The sequence below is a fragment of the Chiloscyllium plagiosum genome, unplaced genomic scaffold (genome assembly GCF_037043375.1).
Source record: "Chiloscyllium plagiosum isolate Xiang-an unplaced genomic scaffold, Cpla_swu_hap1 HiC_scaffold_24, whole genome shotgun sequence".
NCBI lineage: Eukaryota > Metazoa > Chordata > Chondrichthyes > Orectolobiformes > Hemiscylliidae > Chiloscyllium > Chiloscyllium plagiosum.
The window spans coordinates 31,904,982-31,919,190 of record NW_028270162.1 but is presented as its reverse complement, the minus strand read 5'-3'; the positions used below and the strand labels follow the sequence as shown (position 1 = coordinate 31,919,190).

General features: G+C 40.5%; 1 protein-coding gene across 1 annotated transcript in view; it reads right to left on the bottom strand.

The window, feature by feature from the left end:
• The window catches only part of LOC122562686 (N-acetyllactosaminide beta-1,3-N-acetylglucosaminyltransferase 4-like), a 33,592-nt gene extending 19,711 nt beyond the window's left edge, over nucleotides 1-13,881 (bottom strand). Inside the window, exon 1 of the mRNA XM_088000311.1 lies at nucleotides 13,844-13,881. The gene's annotated coding sequence lies outside the window, so the exon portion shown is untranslated. The remainder of the gene's footprint in view (nucleotides 1-13,843) is intronic.
• Nucleotides 13,882-14,209: the final 328 nt, after the last annotated feature.

The window sequence follows — 14,209 nt, the reverse complement described above, 5'->3', positions numbered from 1 at the left end:
GTACATGTATTTGGAAAGGCAAGGACTGATTAGGGATCGTCAACATGGCTTTGCGCGTGGGAAATCATGTCTCACAAACTTGATTGAGTTTTCTGAAGAAGTTACAAAGAGAATTGATGAGGGCAAAATGGTAGATATGTATATGGACTTCAGTAAGATGTTCGACAAGATTTTTCATGGGAGACTGGTTAGCAAGGTTAGATCTCATGGAATACAGAGAGAACTAGCCATTTGGACTCAGAACTGGCTCAAAGGTAGAAAACAGAGGATGGTGTTAGAGGGTTGCTTTTTAGACTGGAGTCCTGTGACCAGTGGAGTGCCACAAGTTTCCGTGCTGAGTCCACTACTTTTCATCATTTAAATAAATGATTTGGATGCGAGCATAAGAGGCATGGTTAGTAAGTTTGCAGATGACACCAAAATTGGAGGTGTAATGGACAGCGAAGAGGGTTACCTCAGATTACAATGGGATCTTGATCAGATGGGCCAATGGGCTGAGAAGTGACAGATGGAGTTTAATTTAGATAAATGCGAGGTGCTGCATTTTGGAAAAGCAAATCTTAGCAGGACTTATACAACTTGAGTGTTGCTGAACAAAGAGACCTTGGAGTGCAGGTTCATAGCTCCTTGAAAGTGGAGTCGCAGGCATATAGTATAGTGATGAAGGCGTTTGGTATGCTTTCCTTTCTTGGTCAGAGTATTGAGCACAGGAGTTGGGAGGTCACGTTTCGGTTGTACAGGACATTGGTTAGGCCACTGTTGGAATATTGCGTGCAATTCTGCTCTCCTTCCTATCGGAAAGATGTTGTGAAACTTGAAAGGGTTCAGAAAAGATTTACAAGGATGTTGTCAGGGTTGGAGGATTTGAGCTATAGGGAGAGGCTGAACAGGCTGGGGCTGTTTTCCCTGGAGTGTTGGAGGCTGAGGGGTGACCTTATAGAGGTTTATAAAATCATGAGGGGCATGGACAGAATAAATAGGCAAAGTCTTTTCCCTGGGGTCAGGGAGTCCAGAACTAGACGGCATAGGTTTAGGGTGAGGAGGAAAGATATAAAAGAGAACTAAGGGGCAACTTTTTCACACAGAGGGTGGTGCATGCATTGCGCTGCAAGAGGAAGTGATGGAGGCTGGTACAATTGTAACATTTAAAAGGTACCTGGATGGGTATATGAATAGGAAGGGTTCGGAGGGATATGGGCAGGTGCTGGAAAATGGGACTAGATTGGGTTGGGTTATCTGGTCGGCATGGACGAGTTGGACCGTGCTGTTTTTGTGCTGTACATCTTTATGACTCTATGACTTGGCCTCCACAGCACTGCAGGGCAATGAGTTCCACCCTTTTTTGAGATCCTCAATAAATTCTCATAAATGAGTCAGACACAATTTCCCTTTCATGAAGCCGTGCTGACACTACTTGGTAAGGTTATTAATTTTCAAATATTCTGGGATTATTCCTTAATTATTGATTCCAACAATAGATAATAAGCTAATCAGCTGTGAGGTACCCATTTTTTGCCTCTTTCCCTTTTTGAACAGGGGAGTTACATTGGTAGGTTTAATTCTCTGGTACTTTTCCAGAATCTAAGGATTTTTGGAAAATTATAACCAGTGCATCCACTATCTCTAGCTACTTCTTTTAGGATCCTAGGATACAAGCCACCAGGGTCAGGGGACATATCTGCCTTTAACCCTATTAGTTTGTCTAAAAATAATTCTCCAGTGAGGGGGATGGAACCTAATTCCTCCTCTATATTCTTTAGCATTAATAGGATGCTGAAAGTACCTTCCACCATAAAGTCTGATGTCTGTTTAATTCCTTTGCCATATTTTTAGTCCTCATAACTATCTCCTCAGAATAATTTTCTAAGGGGCCTATGTTCACTTTGACCTTTCTCTTTCTTTTTATGTATTAAAAGAACCTCTTATTGTCAGTTTTTATATCCCTCGCTAGTTTGCCCTCGTAATTTATTTCCCTCTTTGTTTATCTTTTTAGAGCTTCTTTGCTGAGTTCTGAATTTATCCCAGTCTTCAGAACTATCTCTGATCTTTCCTGTCTTATATGCTTTTGGTTCAACTTAATACTCTCATTAACTTCCTTGGTTAGCCATTCTTTTAGAATCCTTCCTCCTTACTATGTTGTATTTTTGTTGAGAGTCATGAATTACCTCTGTACATGTCTGCTATTGCTTGCTTAATGTCTTTCCTGCTAATCTATCCACCTAGTCCACTTTAGCCAACTCTATCCTCATTTCATTGTAATTCCCTCTGCAGTCAAAGATTCAATTGCTTGTGACAGATGAGTGATGTTTGGAGTTTCCCAACATCTTACATCGTTGGGCAGGATAAAGAGGGTGAAAGCACTGGATACTGCAAAGGAAATGGATTTTGACAACAAACAGCAATGGTATGAAAATTTATGCTCCAGAACGTGCTGCTTCCCTAGCCAAACCGGTCTAGTACAGCTGCAATACCCTGGTGTGTCCCCAACAATGTGGAAAATTGCCGATGTATGTTTCTAAAAAAAAAGCAGGATAAATCCAACCCAACCAATTACCACATCATCAGTCTACTCTCAATCATCAGTAAAGAGATGGAAGGTGTCATTAACAGTGCTATCAAGCAGCATGTCCTCAGCAATAACCTGCTCAGTGACGCCCAGTTTGGGTTCCGCCAAGGCCACTCAGCTCCTGACGTTATTACAGCCTTTGAGTCTAACCTTAGCTTCTGCCTCAAAGCTAGTGAACAGCACAAAGAGTTGACTGCCAGCTGCTTACTATGGTCAGTTCAATGAAATAATTATTTGTAACTGCTTGTTTGTGCTTAAGGGTTTGGGGTGTTGAGTCATCTCCAACAAGCATTCTCTCCAATTAAACATTCAGATTCTCTGTGTTGTAGAGATGTTGTAATCAAGCTGTTCAGAGACACACCTCCAGAACTGATGAGACTTGAACTCAGGCCAACTGGCTAAAAGGTAGGGTCACTACCACTGCACCACAAGAGCCCGCTTCTTTATTGGATAAGTCAGTTAATATTTAAAAATGTTAAATGACATTACAAGATTAGCCGCACCCATCAGGATATAAAGGACTGCTCCTTGTAGGAGCTTCCCAGTTACCAGTTCCTTACTTATAAGGAGAAAGTGAGGACTGCAGATGCTGGAGATCAGAGTCGAGAGTGTGATGCTGGAAAAGCATAGTAGGTCAGGCAGCATCTGAGGTGCAGGAGAATTGACGTTTCGAGGCATAAGCCATTCCTGATGAAGGGCTTATGCCCAAAACATCGATTCTCCTGCTCCTCGGATGCTGCCTGACCTGCTGTGTTTTTCCAGCACTACACTCTCGACTTAAAGTTGTTCTAAGACAGAGCTCCAAAAGTGGGGATCGGGACCCAAAGCTATCCCCTGGACAGTAAATGCCCCTCCCGCACATCTTGCCTTAATAGGCCTTCACCTCTCCTTCCCACAGCTGACTGAGGCAATGGGTCAGTTCCCAAGCTTCAAATTTGGATCACATGAGGATAAAATATTTAAGAAGCATTGTTTGAATAGTTAGCATTTAACTAAGCTGTAATGTATGTTTTCTCTTAAATTCAGCCTCCCGTCACATGAAAGATTATCGTGACCTTCAAATGAAATATAATCTGTTCTGTTTTATCAAGAGTAAGCTCCTTCTTCTGCCACAGGTTTTGTCTGAGCATCCTTACCCATTTGACATCAGTAACTTAGACTAACAACAAGAAGAAAGATTGCTGGGAATGAAGCTGCCCAAGGCAACCCAACAAGCACACTGTTCTGAGTGGACAAAGAGCTCCTTTGCTGAATTCTGAATTTATCCCAGTAATCGCTTCCTTACATGCTTTTGGTTCAACTTAATACTCTCATTAACTTCCTTGGTTAGCCATTCTTTTAGAATCCTTCCTCCTTACTATGTTGTATTTTTGTTGAGAGTCATGAATTACCTCTGCACATGTCTGCTTATTGCTTGCTTAATGTCTTTCCTGCTAATCTATCCACCTAGTCCACTTTAACTAACTCTATCGTCATTTCATTGTAACTCCCTCTGCAGTCAAAGATTCAATTGCTTGTGACAGATGAGTGATGTTTGGAGGTTGCCACATCTTACATCATTGGGCAGGATAAAGAGGTTGAAAGCACTGGATACTGCAAAGGAAATGGATTTTGACAACAAACAGCAATGGCACTTGTGCTCCAGGACATGCTGCTCCCCTAGCCAAGGTGGTCCTTCTAAGGACCAATTCTGTCCACAATAAGATGGTGACTGTGGTAGTATCTCTCATGCATGAGTGGTCGTGAACAAATCTTCAGCTCTCCTAAAACTACAGATATCCAAGGAGAACAAAGAAGAAAACATTACAGCAAAAAACTGTTATTGTATCTTTAAATATTCAGGACCTCAAAAGCCCAGAATCTGACAGATTCTGTGAATGTGGTAGTCAGCAGTTAACAAACACTGCAGACAGGTACCAGTACTCAGTGTGCCTGTAAAAGTTCAAAGGCTCCAGGGGTAGTGAAAACATTTGTGTAGATCACTGAAAGTCTTATTAGAGTGACTGTAATAAAAGTTCAAATAATAAACCCAGGAAAAATATCAAACATCCAAAATAATTTAAATTCTTAAGAGGCAGGTTGAAAATGTTTACACGTAAGGGAAAACTCTAGGATTAGAAGCGAAGGCCTAAAGTACTTTATTTAATAAACTAGCAGTGTTAAAATCACTTGAAATCTTCAGGAAAAGCTGCAAAATAAAACGCACATTCAATTTTCCAAAAATTAAAAGAATCATTAAATTGGCAATGTTTAAAAGAATCATTAAATTCACTGATTAGAGTGAAGTAGTTGAAGGCAGAAGATAGGTTTATGAAAATAATTTTGAGTGGTAAAATAATTTTTGTTTTTCAATTAAAATATTCTTAAAGACTCAATAACAGAACATAATCATTTTTTTTCTCTCAACTTAAAATGGTGTGCATACCTGAAGAAAGTTGAAAGGGTGTGAATTGTCCATATTACCCAGAAAGGAAAACAGAGCAGATGTTCGGTCTTGCTCCATCTTGGGGAAAAATTACAGCACTTCTTCAATTAAAGCATTTCAGTTATCTTTAAACATTTGAAAGCCATTATTCCTCCAAAAGGAATAGGAGGGCATGGTGGCTCAGTGGTTAGCACTGCTGCCTCCCAGTGCCAGGGTCGCAGGTTCAATTCCAGCTTTGGGCAACTATGTGGAATTTACACATTCTCCTCATATCTGCGAGGGTTTCCTCCAGGTGCTCCCACAATCTAAAGACCTGCAGCTCAGGTGAATTGGCCATGTTAAATTGCCCGCAGTGTTAGGTGCATTAGTCAAAGGAAAACGGGTCTGGGTGGGTTACTCTTCAGAGGGTTGGTGTGGACTGGTTGGGCTGAAGGGCCTGTTTCCACACTGTAGGGAATCTAATATAACTCTGAAACATTCAGCATTTTTTAAAGTTGAAATTACAGAAAATTTCTGAAAAGGAAAATGAAAAGATAGAAGGAAAAAGCGTTTACTAAAACAACAAAACTTATTTCTGACAAATATTCATAGAATTCACTTTGTGAAAGATAAATTAAACTTTTTTTAATAGATATTTTTATTGAAAATTTAACATATTTTTACAAGTTTACAAATAAAAAAAATCCCAAGTATAAACATTAATATATAATTAAATCTTAAATAAATAATAACCAAAATCTATCAAACAGAAAAAAGAGATACCGAGAGAAGAAAAACTAAACTCAACTAACTACTAATCTAACCTACAACTAACCAGAGTGTATAATTAAGTCTCTTACATTATTCAGGGGGAAAAAAACACAGAAATTGAGTAGTGAGATACATGCTCAGAGTGTGTTAACATCAAATCATAACAAAACCCGTATTCGTGTGGGATTCCTCTCCCAAGGGGCCTCGGACCAGCCAGGTTCACCATCTCAATTAAATAAAAGCCCTTGTTAGGATGGCCGAAATATCTGTATTTGTGTAATTCAAGAAGGGCTGACATATTTTATGGAACAATTCGGTCTTTTGGTGCACCATATTTGTAAGGAAGTCAAGGGGAATACATTCCATGATCATTCTGTGCCAATTTGAAAGTCCAGGGGGGTCCTCAGCCACCCAGTTTACCAAAATATTTTTCCTTGCACAGAAAGGGAGAATAGAAAATAACCTCTTCCCGTGCATATCCAGGGAGGGTAAGTTTGAAAATCCCAAAAGGAGAGATACAGGGTCCACTCTAATTTCCGTTCCTAAGATTTCTGTCAGAGCACTTGCTACTTTAATCCAATATCTAAGGATCTTATGGCAGGTCCATAAGCAACGTACAAGAGTGCCCACCTCTATTTTGCATTTGGGACACATTGGAGATGTTCCTGCCTTAAATTGTGCCAATCGATCTGGTGCCATATGGGCCCTATGAAGTATATTCAACTGAATGGCCTGAGTTCTGTTGCAGATGGTGATTCTTCTGGCATTTTCCCAAATGTCATTCCACATTTCTATAGATATTTCCAGTCCCAAATCCTGATCCTAAATTTTAAGCAGATTGTCCATATCTCCCGATACTTCAACATGTAATAAATGATAAATAGTGCTGACCGAAGATACCTCCATTGGCCATAACACTCTACGTTCTCTATCTGATTTATAAAGACTATCTAATAGCGTAGTCTTCTTCTGTATGTAATCTCAAATTTGGAAGTATCGAAAGAGATCATCATTCTGTAATCCAAATTTCTGATGCAGCTGTTCAAAAGACATCAGGACCCTTTCTTTAAACAGATCCCCTAAACAGGAAATACTCCTGGATCTCCAGAGTTTAAAAGTGGCATCTGTAAGCCCCGGTTGAAATCCCCATGCTTCCACTATCGGGGCATAGGGGGATGTTTTATGTGAGTTGCCCTCATTTTGCCGCATTATATTCCAAGCTTTAATTGTATTTAGTATTATAGGGTTTTTACATTGATCCTTGATGATTTTCCTCTTGTCTGAAATCAAGAGGTTAATAAGTGGGCATTTTACTTGAGAAGCCTCGATGTCCAGCCAGATTGATTGCAGGTCAGACAAGACCCAATCGGCTATGTAACTTAATAGGGAACTTAACTGATATTTCCGAAAATCTGGGAAATTCAGTTCTCCCCTTGCCTGTGGAAGCTGTAGCTTCTTCAGCTTAATGAGGGGCCGTCTATGATTCCAGATAAAGGAACCCAACCAGCCATATAATGTACGTAGTGCCAGCCTCGGCAGCATCACCGGAAACATTCTCATAGAGTATAGGAGACGGGGCAGGACATTCATTTTAATTAGTGCTATTCTACCCAGCCATGAAATTGGAAGGTCTCCCCATCACTGGAGGTCCTGCCTTATCCTTTCCAGTAAATGCACAAAGTTAGCCTTGTATAACTGATCAAATACTGGGGTAATAAAAATGCCCAAATATAAAAAACCCTCCAGGGACCACCGAAAGGGAAAGTGGGATCCGTCCAATAAGTGGGATATACTAGCAAGGCCACCCATTGGCATAGCCTCCAATTTTGAAAAATTAATTTTATAGCCTGAAAATACACTAAATGTATTAATAACTTGGATTAAGCGAGGCACGGACATCAAAGGATTACTGAGAAATAGAAGAACATCATCTGCATAAAAGGTAATTTTATATTTACCTGTACCAATCTTCACAGCCGTAATATTAGGGTCAACACGTATAGCTTCTGCTAGTGGCTCAATTATTAGCATAAATAGCAATGGCAAAAGAGGACATCCCTGACGGCAGCCCCTACCCACACTGAAGCTATCCGAGCCTAATCCATTGGTAATCACAACTGCTTTGGGATCACTATACAGTGTTGAGACCCATTTGGTAAACACCTTTCCATCGCCAAACCTTTCCAATGTGTAAAACAGATATGACCATTCAACACTGTCAAATGCCTTTTCCGTGTCTAATGAGAGTACTACTCCTGGTATCTTTCCCTGATGGCAGGCTTGAATCACATTCAAAACCCTTCTAACATTATTGGATGATCTACAGCCCTTAATAAACCCCGTCTGATCCTCCTTTATGATGTGTGGCAATACCCTTTCTAGCCTCAATGCTAACGTTTTAGAGAGGATTTTAAAATCTACATTTAGCAAGGATATTGGTCTGTATGACACACAATCTTCTGGGTCCTTACCTTTTTTGAGAATAAGAGAGATAGTCGCCTCTTTCAGCGAAGGCGGGAGACAGCCCTGACTGTATGAGTAGTTATACATGTCCATAAGTGGACCAGCCAATATTCCTGTAAACTCTATATAGAATTCAGCTTGAAAGCCATCTGGGCCAGGTGCCTTACCGCTCTGAAGTTGCCTGATTGCATCAAGTATTTCTTGGATTGTTAGGGGACCATTCAAGACCGTTACCTGTTCCGGAGTTAGGTCCAGAAAGGTCAGGTTTTCAAAAAATGACTGCATCCTCCTAGCTCTATCTTCGTAATCCTGCGATTTATATCAATCAGAATAAAATTTTCTAAAGATTGCGTTAATCCTTTTATGATCATGAGTCAAAATACCCGCACTTTCCTTGATAGACGTGATAGTTTGAGAGGCCTTTTATTTCTTTGTGAGAAATGCTAAGTATCTACCAGGTTTATCGCCAAATTCATATAACCTTTGTTTTGCAAATAATATTTCCCTCTTAGCCGTTTGGGTAAGTGTGGTATTCAGAGCTGTCCTAAGGGCCGTAATCCTTTGTACTTTAATAATAGAAGGTCTGTCAGCATATGCTGTTTCAGCCGCTTTTAAGCGAGCTTCGAGCAGACACTGTTGTTCTCCCTTTAATTTTTTCTGGGTCGCTGAGTATGAAATGATCAAACCTCGTGTGTAAGCTTTGATGGTCTCCCACATCATTGATGGTTTGCTAGCCGTACCTGAATTAATTTCTAAAAAAAGTTTTAAATTCTTGAGAGAGGTACTTTACAAATTTACTGTCTTTCATCAGGAAGGAATCCATACGCCAATGTCGGGGGGATGTCTCATTGTTCCTCGCCTTGATTTTCATATATACAGCAGCATGATCAGAAATTGCTATTCAGCCTATTTTACAGGATGATATGGAATTTTTAAAAATCAAGAGAGCAAAAAACATATCAATTCTGGTATGGCATTTATGTGGATTGGGGTAAAAAGAAAAATCTCTGCCCTGTGGATGAAGGCATCTCCATACGTTACTAATCCTAATTCTTTGTTCAAATCCACTAATTGTCTGGATCTGGGAGATACTCCTGCAGTACTCTTGGGAATCCTATCTATTTCCTGATCCATAATACAATTAAAATCTCCCCCTATAATTGTATGACGAGCACCGAGAGCCCATCAATTTTGAGAAGGCTTCCGTTATAAATTTCAAAGGATGTGCTGGGGGACAATACAGATTTAAAATCCCATATTCCTCTCCATTTATAAGGGCTTTAATCAGAATATATTGTCCAGGTTCGTCTTTTATCTAGTTTAGGATTTCGAAAGGGAAATTCTTCCGAATAAGGGTAACAACTCCCTTGCTTTTTGAGCTGAAGGAAGAAAAGAAGGCCTGATCAAATCCACCCTGTCATAATTTCAAGTGTTCTTTATCCAATAAGTGCGTCTCCTGTAGGAGAGCTATATCAACCTTTTCTTTCTTGAGGTTTGATAATATTTTCTTCCTTTTTGACTGGTGAATTACTCCTCTTGACATTCCAGGTGCACCACTAAACCGACTGATCAACCATAATCGTCCGGTCAAATCCGAGACCCCTCGGGAGGGGAAACCCTATCCAGAACATCCCGAGCATAGAGCATATAAAATTCACAAAAATAAAGGCTCTTTAATACACTCACATCAATATTATAAAAAAACTATTTCTAAATTTTAAAAAACGTATTTAAATGGAGATTTTCCCCCTTGTTCCCACGGGGCATCACTTCCTTTCCAAAAGCCCATCATATCCTCTCCCAACCAGTGCCCACCCTTGACCCAGACACTCTATGATAGGATGAAGAAAATTCAAATATACTACAGAGCTAGAGTTAACAGTGAGCACCCTACCCCTCCCCCCCCCACCCACACCAACACCTGGATATATTTGGTAATGTTAATACCAAGTATAAACATATATAACTATAAAATTACACAGTCTCAACAAGTAATAATTAAATATAGTAATACAAAATAACAGGCGAAAACAACCCCGCTCCTAAAGACAGAGATAAAACAGGATAAGGTAACCACCTTCCCCCACCTACGTTAACTAGACCCCCCGGCCTATATATATAAAAAAAGGGGAAAGAAAATCGCTAAGTAGAGAACAAATAAATAAACCTCTCTCCCCACCCCCGAAGATAATATTAAACAGTAAGGTAATGAAAGGGATTAATATAAAAAAAAGGATGTAAACTTGGGGGGGGGGGGGGGGGAACAAAACAACATCAATTAACTCTTACAATTTATCTAAGAGAGTCCAAAAATTCCTTGGCCTTCACCGGCGATCCAAAGTTGTAGATGGACCCTTCATGGTTAAGTTCTGAATTAGTGGTGCTGGAAGAGCACAGCAGTTCAGGCAGCATCCAAGGAGCAGTAAAATCGATGTTTCAGGCAAAAGCCCTTCATCAGGAATAAAGCCAGAATCTGGTTTCCAGCATCTGCAGTCATTGTTTTTACCTTGTTGATTTTAACCCTACTGCGAATCCTCTTGCAAGGATGCTTGCCTTGAAGAAGTTTTCCTCCTCTCTCTACAAGCTTTATTCCTGATGAAGGGCTTTTGCCCGAAACGTTGATTTTACTGCTCCTTGGATGCTGCCTGAACTGCTCTTCCAGCACCACTAATCCAGAATCTGGTTTCCAGCATCTGCAGTCATTGTTTTTACCTTCATGGTTAAAGCGTAGCGTCGCTGGGTAGCGCAAGGAGTACTGAATATTTAAGTCCCTTAAACACTTCTTCGCTTTGTCAAACGCCTTCTTCTTTCGGACCACAGCTGGAGAAAAGTCCTGGAATAACATAATCTTGTATCCTTTATAAATCATAGCTTTGGGATATTTCCCAAGATTTCTGGAAACTTCTAAGAGTATCTGCCTCTCCTTACAGCTCTGCAGCCGGAACAGGACTGGGCGGGGGCGCTGGTTCGAGCCGGGCCCGCGTATTGCGACCCGGTAGGCCCATTCCACCCTTACCTGGCCTGATCCACCCTCTAGATTTAAAAGCTGTGGAAGCCACTGTTCGAGAAACGCTGTAAGCTGGCCTTCCTCTTCACGTTTGGGAAGACCCAGCAAACGAATAGTTTTTCGACTACCTCGATTCTCGAGGTCGTCAATGTGGTTCTCTAAAGTCCGGACTCACTGCTCGAGAGTCCGGACCCGATCCACGGCCGATTCTGCTATGGCCTCGGAGGTCGCGGTCTTTAGCTCCACCCCTCCGACTCGGCGCTTGATTTCTTCGATGTCTCGGTCGTGCTTTTGTAACGCGGCCAAGAGTAAATTCCATCGGCTCCGGGACTCTTCAATGAAGGCGTCGATCTTCGCGTCAAGTTTGGAGATTATTTCCATGAGGCTCGCCACCGTAGGTAAGGCCCCGGGGCGGCTGTGGACGCCTCTGCTGCAGCTGGAGAGGGTGGGGGAGGGGTTCCTGCTTGCTGAGAACTGCAGACTCCCTTCCCTTTAGTCATTTTTACAGGAGATTAGATTGTTTAAATTCAGTACAAAGCAACTAATTACATTAAGTAAAAACTATTTTAAGTGATTTGGTGAGTGTGGAGGAGGCGGGTGGCCCATTTTGCCCAAGTCTTGGGAGGAGCAATATAGACTCAGACTTGCTGGGTCGTCGCCATCTTGGATCCCCCATAAATTAAACTTTTAAACAAAGCTTGCTTGGGAAGACTCAACATTTAATACATTTGAAGTGATTGTGTAATTTAAAACCCTGAACTGCAAACCTAGTCACATTTACAGAATATATTTAACAATTGCAACATTTTTCAATAAATAACTTAAATAAGAGCAGCAGCGGCAATTAACTACAACGTCAATGGGAAAAATACTACACTTCTTAGCAGATTTAAAATCACAACTACCTCAGACAGGATATTAAACTGGATTATATGGAAAAGACAATTCATGCAAAACAGAATTTATTTAGGATTTATTTATTTACTATTTAGGATTGTCAAAGCAGCCCGGCAAAGAATAAGTGAACATGTAGATCCAACAACAGTTCATGTTTTAAAACAACAGTAAGAGAAGTGACAAACTCATTTGATAATATTATAAGAACAAGGAGAGGGGATGGCCTGGCGGTATTATCATTGGACTGTTAATCCAGAGACACAGGTAATGTTCTGGTGACCTGGGTTTGAATCCTGCCACAACAGATGGTTGAATTTGTTTTTAATAAAATTTGAACTTAAGAGTCAAGGCCATGATGATGTCCACACTAATGATGACCATAAATTAATTGTCAGGAAAAACCCACCTGATGTCCATTAGGGAAAGAAACTGCCAGTCTGATCTGGTCTGGCCTACATGTGACTCTAGGCCCACAGCAATGTGGTTGACTCTTAACTAAACAATAAATGCTGGCCTAGCCAGTGACACACTCACCCCTTTAATGATTCTTTTTAAAATTACAATTACTTTTCATTACTTTCAAGATCATGGTAGATAGTGCACTCTGGAAAAAAGGACATGATGGGAACAGAAAGCCATTCTATCTCAAAATATTCAACAGTTCACCAGTCTCCTAATGTACAAAAATATCATATGAAGACATATCACAAAATGTCTTCAAACCCTTTGATGCTAAAGCACACAGGTTTGGATGTGGAATTAAGAGAAACACACAAGTGAAAACAATGTCCATCCAATCCTGCCAACCCAATTTCTGTAAGAAAGTGGGACATTTCCAAAGACTCTGCAAAAGTCAAAAACAACCTTTGAATACAGAGTTAATAATGATTACATAGACAAACAAGTTAATGCCTTACTGCAGATATCATTGTAGGAAAATCTTTGCCTTTATAGGGTGGTGTTCAACCAATGGGAGATCAAAGTCAACCTTTACTGGGAGTAATAGGTGACTCACCTGAAGCAAATGTGACAGGGATCATATAGGTTAATGATCATCCAACTATTTCAAACTTGATATTCGGGTGAATGTTACAGCATTGTTTGAAAAACATGCATTGGCTGAAGAGAATGGAACTCCAACCCACCAAGTGAACTGCTTGATGTAGGCAGCGAATCACTCAAAACTCAAAGGATGACAGAGGGTGCTCTTAAAGAAGCAGAGATCAATATTATGTAGAACTGACCAATGCCGTCAGAAAACAAAACTTTTCACTTCTGAGCAGAAAACCATGCATGGCACTTAAGATACTATAATATATTGAAAAAACACAAAGCTCAGAGGCTAAATACCAGTAATCAGTTTAACCCTACTCAACAAGGGTAGCTCTCAGAAGAAAATTCACTGAACCTAAAAGAAAAGATGCACTACTCAAGATTAAGTATACAGTTAACTTTTTCATAACTAACAGATCAGATTGTCCCTCAACCTGATCTTTAAAGTCTGATCATTGAATATCCTTGACACCACAGTCACCACATTTTTGCAATAGTTCTACATCAGTCTACTCAAAAATAGCACAGTCAGCAATTCAGTCTGTGACTGAACTTAATAAAATCATAGTTATCTGAAAGCATAAGTGAGAATGAAACAATCACATATAACTGAACTAGCTGTTTTTAAAAAATAAGAACATTACACAAGGATGCCATTCAGCCCATTTATGCCTGTGCTTACTCTGCTCATCTTCCACTGCACTTCCAGACAGTGCTTTCCAGACTGGTGTGTACAGTACAGGAGTGTGAGGTGCTCCTAGTGTGATCACTGAAGGAAGGCAGATTGGACTAAAGGGTGTGGCACCTAGGAGCAGGTGGGTCTGACACAGTATCGAAACCAAAAGCACAATAAGAAAAACATGAGTGGCAGCAGGAAATGGATCCCAGGGTTTACAACTAAAGCTCTGCAGGTGATCAATGAAGGAAGAAGGCAGCTGAAAATGGGCTACAATTGGATGTGAGCTGTTGTCAAGATATCAAAACCAGTGGCACAATAGAAGCACGTGTGGCTGCAAAGAAAATACTAACTCCTGGCAGATTGGCAAAT